The following is a 7,856-nucleotide window of genomic DNA, read 5'->3' as shown; positions in this document are numbered from 1 at the left end:
AGGAAAAAGTCACCTCGTGGAGAAGAATATTTTATTTTTTTCATTGATGATTTTTCTAAATTGCATTGGATAGGTCTTCTAAAGCATAAATATGAAGCATTTGAAAAGTTCCAAGCCTTCAAAGCATTGGTTGGAAATGAATCAGATCAAAAAATCAAATGCCTCAGATCTGATTGAGGAGGGGAATTTATATCGGATGAATTCTTTGACTTTTGTGAACAACATGGAATAAAAAGGGAATTCTCCACCGCAAAAACTCCTTAGCAAAATGGTGTGGTAGAAAGGATGAACATAATAGTTCAACAAATGGCTCGAGCTATGCTAGATGAATCTGGAACTCTTGCAACCTTCTGGGGTGAAGCTGCATTCGTTGCCGTGACTATTCTCAACAAAGCAAATGTTTGTGTAAATAGCACTCAAACTTCACATGAACTTTGGTATTGTAAGACTACTACTGTAAAATATTTTAAAGATTTTGGAAGAAAATGTTTTATCAAAAGGACTGATGAAAAACTTGGTAAGTTTGAACCCAGAGCAGATGAAGGTATTCTTCTTGGTTATTCTTCTAGAATTAAAGGATATAAATGTTATAATAAAAGACTTGGAAAAATTGTTGAAAGCTTTGACGTTGTAGTGGATTGAGCATGCAGAAATCCAAAACAGATAAAATCAACAGAAGATTATGACAATGAGGAAGATGGGGATTACCTTCCCACATCAAATCAAAATTATATTGAAGAATAAACCAATGAAGCAGTAGAAGAAGATATAATGGTACAAGAAAAGACTCTGTCTAGGTATGTTCAGAAAAATCATTCAGAAACTCAAATTTTAGGGGAAAAGGAAGCATGTGTACAAACAAGGAGAACTATTACAGAGACCTCAAGCTATCTGGCTCTACTATCCTCCACCGAACCTAAGAATGTAAATGAAGCATGCAAAGATGAATGTTGGGTCAACGCCATGGATGAAGAACTTGAGCAAATTGAAAACAATGATACTTGGGAATTAGTTCCTTGACCCCATGATAAAAATATTATAGGAACTAAATGGATATTCAAGAATAAGCTGAATGAAAATGGAGAAGTCATTAAAAACAAGGCCAGACTTGTTTGTAAAGGGTATGCTCAATAAGAAGGTATAGATTTTGAAGAAACTTTTGCACCTGTTGCCAGACCTGAAGCCATAAGGATGTTTCTTGCTCTTTCGAGCTTTCAGAAATTCAAAGTATACCAAATGGATGTAAAACCAACCTTCCTTAATGGAGATTTAGAAGAAGAAGTTTAAATTGAATAATGAGAAGGATTCATTCTTGGAAATGATGCAAAACTTGTATTCATACTCAAAAAGGCTCTCCATGGTCTAAAACAGGCTCTAAGGGCCTGGTATTACTGCCTTGACAAATATCTACACCAACAAGGTTTTACAGATAACAATATATATATACAAAGATTGAAACTGCTAAATTGCTAATTATTATTGTTTATGTTGATGATATCATTTTTGTTAGCAATGAAGAATCAATGAGTCAGAAATTTTCTTCAGTAATGCAGCAAGAATTTTCAATGTCCTTGCTTGGTGAACTTACCTATTTTCTTGGTATACAAGTTCAACAAACTAAAGATGGTATTTTTCTTTCACAAATGAAATATCTCAAATAGATCTTGAAAAGGTATGGAATGGAAGATTCTAAACCTGTATGTACCCCAATGGTAACAGGATGAAGTCTCAGCTCAAATGATGAATCAACAGTAGTACATCAACCAACTTACAGATCCATGATTGGCAGCCTACTTTATCTAATAGGTACCCGACCTGACATCATGCATGCAGTAGGAATAGTTGGAAGATTCTAAGCAAATCCAAAGGAATCACACATTCAAGAAGTTAAAATAATTTTCAAATATCTTCAAGGAACTAAGGAATTTGGACTACGGTATCCTAGAGATGCAGATATTACTCTTCATGCATATACAGATGAAGATTGGGCAGGAAGTGTTGATGATAGAAAAAGCACTATTGGTGGTGCATTCTATATGTGTTCAAGGTTAGTGTCTTGGTTTAGCAAGAAAAAAAGTTCAATTGCTTTATCTACAGTTGAAGTAGAATATGTGGCTACTGCATCTTGCTGCACACAACTACTTTGGATGATGCAAACTTTGCAGGACATTCAGATCACATGTACTCCACCCATCTCCATTCTATGCGATAATACAAGTGCCATCAATATTTCAAAGAATCCAGTCATGCACTCCAATACCAAGCACATACCCATCAAGTACCATTTTCTATGAGAACAAGTGCTTGAACAAAACGTCAAATTGGAGTATGTTCCCTCCAAAGAAGAGGTTGTTGATATATTCACTAAACCACTACCCAGAGAAACATTTGAATATCTTAGGCAAAATCTGGGAGTAGTTTCTGCATCATCCTACTATTAAAATCCAGTTTTTCAGAAGAAGGTTATTATACGCGTGTTTCATGAAGTATAGTTGTGTATACATGCAGGTTTCAGTGGCTGAAGGAGCACATATGTTTTTTTTTCTGACAGGAAAAATAGTGGGTCAGACTCTGATATGGGTGCTCTATCTGATGTTAATGATTACAGTCTAACGATATGCTTTGTTCATTAATTTTTATCTGACTGACAAAGATGCCTTGATTAATGACTTGTTAACAATGCATAGGTAGCACAAGTTCAGGGGGAGCATTAGCCTTCACTCGCATTCTACATTGTTGGCATTATGGTTGCTGAGTCCAGCTATGGCTTCAGATATTTATACCATTTGTTGCTTAAGTCATGTAAAAGTCTAGGGTGTGATATGACTTCTCATACATTTGAATGAGTCCTATTGGACAAATGATGTAATTTGTATCCCCACTTTGCATGGGATGGATGATGTAATATTTATTGTATTTTTGTCATGTATAAACAATTGGTATATCCCCACTTGGTTGGGTGGATGAGTCAAATTTGGTGTATCCCCACTTGGTTGGGAGATTGATGTATGTATGAGTCATTGGTGATAGGAAGGTCATACTCACTTAGTTGAGTTATAGAGTCATGTTATTCTTTTGAAAAATATTTTTTTGCAGACTCTGCATATGCTCAGGGGGAGCATGGACCTCGCATGGATGGTTTAGTGCATCTCAACATGTACAAAGGGGGAGCTTAATCAGAGAATTCAGCATGTACTCAGGGGGAGCATGGACAACATAATGTATATCAAAAGGGGAGAATATCTTGGTCCACCCTTTGCCCTTGATGTCAAAGGGGGAGAGTGTCTTGGTGTTGTTGTTGCATCTTGGTGTTGTTGTTGCCATCAAGTCCAAAGGGGGAGATTGTTGGCATTATGATACAGGTGTTGTCCTTGATGAAAACTCACACGGATGACAATTCACAGTGCAATAAGTTAACAACAAAGGATATGCGAGATTGAAGAAAGAGAGGTGTACGCTAGTTCACTTTGTCAAAGTAGCGTATACATGCGGGAACACAGATCAAAAAGAGCATATACGTATACACGCACTTTCACAGAAGAAAAAGCGCGTATGGATGGAAAATCAAGGTTTTGGTCCAAGTTATTGGTCCAAGGTATTTGGTCCGTCATATTGACCCTAGGTACTTGGTCCAAGGTATTGGTCCTAAGTGGTTTTGGTCCAAGGTATTGGTCCTACATGGTTTTGGTCCAAGGTATTGATAAAGGGCCTAAATCTATATAAAGAGGAGAAGATCATAAGGCCAAGTGTGCAAGCAATATGATTCTAAGGAATACTTCTATCTGAAGTATATTTTATGTTGCAGGATTATGTTTGGGACTATATCTAAAATATTCATGCGCATGTTGAGTTCAATATTGGATCAGGATCATGAGACCTGAAATGACTTATTCTTGAATGATCTAATATTGCTTGAGACTAGATCTGATGTTTTGCACCTATTTTATTTGTTCTCTATCATGATATGGGTTTGTTTGAAGTCTGAAATTGCAGCAAAGTTCTGGGTCAATATTTGCAGATTTGTACGCATATTCATCTCAGCTAAAGAGCGAATACATGCAGGTTCTGTCCTTTCAAGTAGCATATATAAAAGAAAAGCTTCTTTTTCAGATCTGACTGTTTAATCTGATCAAATTCTGATGTTTTACTACTGTCTATCAATGAAGTCTTCTTAGATTTGAATGTAAAATTGAATGCATAAGGAGGTTGACATTTGATTGATTGATTATATAAGTGAGAAGAAGTGATCTTTGTCCCTGCCTGTGTAAAGTGTTGGCCCTCAATTTTGGTCTATTTTTGCTTAGGGAAACCTACTTAATCCTTATATTTTCCATCCATTTTCTATCACATCCATCTCATTTTGATGTATTTTATGCATATTCAGGTGTTTAATTTTAATTTTGCAATTTCTAGAAGTTTTTATGAAAATTGAGTTTCAAGTGCAATTTTGGACTGAATCAGAAATTCCCGTAATAGCTATGTGGATGACATGTTTGCAGGACACTTGGGCTCGAGTTTGATGCATGGATGGACAGCTTTGGAACTAGGACTAAGCCAACTCCACTTGGTTTGGCCAGAGCAAGCTTTATTAGGCCCGGTCAAGGCTGGTCAAACATGACTAGTCACCAGAAAATCCCTAGAAAATAGGGCAGTTTTGAGATTTTATGGGATTGACCATATTTCTTGGGATGAATTGGATGAGTTCAACTTAGATAGGTGGATATGAGTAGATATGAGTGTTAGAGATAATATAGATCAGTTTGTTTCATTAAACCTCTATTTAAAGCCAAGACTTTGATGGCTTTTGTAATGGAAATGGAATTTGTATGTAACTGTTGTATAATTTGAGTTGGGAGCTAATTTGAAGAACTTGTTTCATTCCAATTTTTTGTTCATGCTTGGTTGATTTACTAAAGTTGTTGTAGCTGAGATTTCTTCAAGTGTGCAAGGCAAGGGTGGAGGGCCCCCACACCAAGCTAAGTACACTTCTTGGTTCAATTTTCGTAGTTTTCATAGACTAGTTTTTGTTTCAAATGTATTTAGATGTGTGATGATTGCTGAATGAATATTGGTTTAATTCTAATCTACATATGAAGGGACACAAAGGAATTTAAGTTAAATTCCCCTTCTATTTGATCTTGAACTAAAACTGAATTTCATTCTCCATTTCTCATTTGAAGTTATTTACGCATTTCTGGTTTGAAGCAATGGTGATTGTGATATAGTAGGATTGTGAAGAAGGAAAATTTGGACCTTCTTAGTTAGGGGCCTCTTCTTTTACATCTTCTGCATCATTAACCATTGTTAATTAGTGCTCTTAGATTTATCTTCATGAAAGTAGTATTGTAGGGAAGGACAACCTGTTTCTCCTAAGTTAGGAGCCTCTTCCCTCATATATTACATAAGTGAATTAGAAATTGTTAAAATAGGTTTATATTTGTAATATGTACTCCTTTAAATCTTCAAATTTTATCTTCTAAACTTGATTATATCTGATGTCCATATACAGTGGATTTGCCTACAAGTTTTACAAACCCGGATTGATAATTAAATACTTGTGTTAATTTAGTCAATAAATTAGCCCAACATTTTGGCGCCGTTGCCAGGGAGGTAATTATCAGCATAGTCAAATATAAGATAAACAAAAACACTAAAAATTTAGCTAGTATAAATTTCTCTTAGTTATGTTTCTTTATGCCTAGAAATAGAAATCCTAAAATTAGGTTTCCAAAACAAAACCCCCCAATAAAAACATAAAATCAAAAAATAACTACAAAATCCATTTTCAACAACAAGATCTAAAAGATGATGTTAAAGAATAGGCTACAACACTACTCCATTCTTCAAAATTCTTTCTCATCAAATCTTTATGATCAAATAAATTTTCATGTCCAAACATTCATTAAAGTATATTTTTCAAAGTTGGATATGAGTTTACTTATGATCTTGTTACGAAAATGGATGCATTGGAAATTCTCTTATACTTGAGAGAATGAATTATTTTTCTAAAATAGAATAGGATAGAATAGAATAAATAAACAAGTAGAATGAATTCACAATAAAACTTCCATAATAAATTTGTTTCAAACAATTTCTTCAAATCACGGTTCAATATTCATTTGAAAGGACTACATGGAAAAATGCAGTAAGAGAAAGCCTATTTTGGGTAACCGTAGAGGATCATTATGAAATCATGGTTTATTTTACATATCTCTTGAAATCTAGTTTTGGAATCCATTTTGAAGTTCTCAATTTATATCACAAATAAAAATGCGATCAAAATCAAAACTAGGTCTCAAGTGAAATGTTGAGGACAGAGTTAGAACAACCTATATTTGAAGTGTCTGGTGGAAACATTTTTATCTGAAATTCATAGGGAATATAGCCTTTGGAATATAGTTTCCAAATCAACTTGAATCACTTCAATCAGGTATCATATGAAAAAGTTATTCTTGAAATACTAACTGCTTGTCAAAAAATCTGCAAGGTGACAATTCTAGGGCTTGACTGTTCATTGGCATATTTGAAATACCAAATCATATTCTTTTCAAAACCTGTTTATATGTGAGATATATACTCAAGTCTAGCTTAAGACACAATTTGAAGCATCCCATTTGGATATGAGATGAAGAAGTTATGCCACATTTAGTGACTGCATGTCTTCAAAACATCGTAGTAAAACTCTGCCTCCTAGGCTTGTTTATCACCAATTTTGTGATATCAAGCCTAAGAATTTTTAAAACCTGTTTCTACTGAAAATAAAAAAATGAATTTACTTTAATCTCCAAGTGGAATCACAATGATCTGATCTTTATCGAAGAAGTTACACTTCAAATAGTGACTGTTGGTCTAGTTAAACATTAACAAGCAGCTCTATCAAACATGGCACTCCTTATAATATTTACCATATCATTTTAAAAAAAATTGAAAACCTGTTTATACTGGAGGTAGCCATATGAATTCACTTCAACTTGGCTTTGGAATCACTCTAATAGGATATCAAACGAATATTTTGTAAACAAAATACCGCTAGGAGGTCTAGGCTGGCCACCATTCCTCAAAGGGGTAAATAAATGCAGTATGTTTGTCTATCATATTTGGACTTGTTTTCTAAGCAATGCTTGTAATGATTTACATATATATTGGAAGAAGAGAGACTATACACCTCTCTTCCTCCATCATCTAATGTTGTAATGCAGGCAAGTGCTATGTTTTTGCAGGTCAAAGGAAGAATGAAGGAGTGAACTCCATGGATGAAGTAATTTTCCAAATCAAATTCATATTTCAGAATATGAATACAAATGTTCAAGTCAAAGAAAAGTGAAGATACACCTGATGTTGATTTCATTCAATGAAACTCAAATTCTTGAAGCTTGCTCTTAGATGTTGACCAACAACACCAACAAACCCTACAACATGATCGAGATGAAAGACATGAAGATAATCATCAGAAGAAATAGTCAAGTTCAGTACCATGTCAAGTCACATCAATCTTCAAAGAAGCCTTTCATATTGAATTCATATTGTTCATGATTTGATCATCATCATTTGTTCATGATTTGAATTCATCATCCATACTGTATGTTAAGCTCCGTGACCATGCATGTTGAAGTCCAGATTTACTACTATATCATGACTTCGATATAATCTATTTCCATAAGCTTTTCATACTTCCCAACTCCATTACACCCCATCTCCATCAGAAAAGAAAAAAATAGAAAAAGATCAAAAATAATAAAGGAGTTTGGTTGTGAAAATCCATGAAAGTGGCACAATACAAACTCAAATTCATATCGGAAAACTAACTTGTTTGGCCAATATGAATTCTCTATTTTGTTTTACCATTTCTTCAGTTT

Source organism: Pinus tabuliformis, chromosome 8 (assembly GCF_031772625.1).
Source record: "Pinus tabuliformis cultivar Carrire ecotype Pingquan chromosome 8, CPIR1, whole genome shotgun sequence".
NCBI lineage: Eukaryota > Viridiplantae > Streptophyta > Pinopsida > Pinales > Pinaceae > Pinus > Pinus tabuliformis.
The sequence above is the reverse complement of the archived record's forward strand: the minus strand, read 5'-3'. Positions refer to the sequence as shown.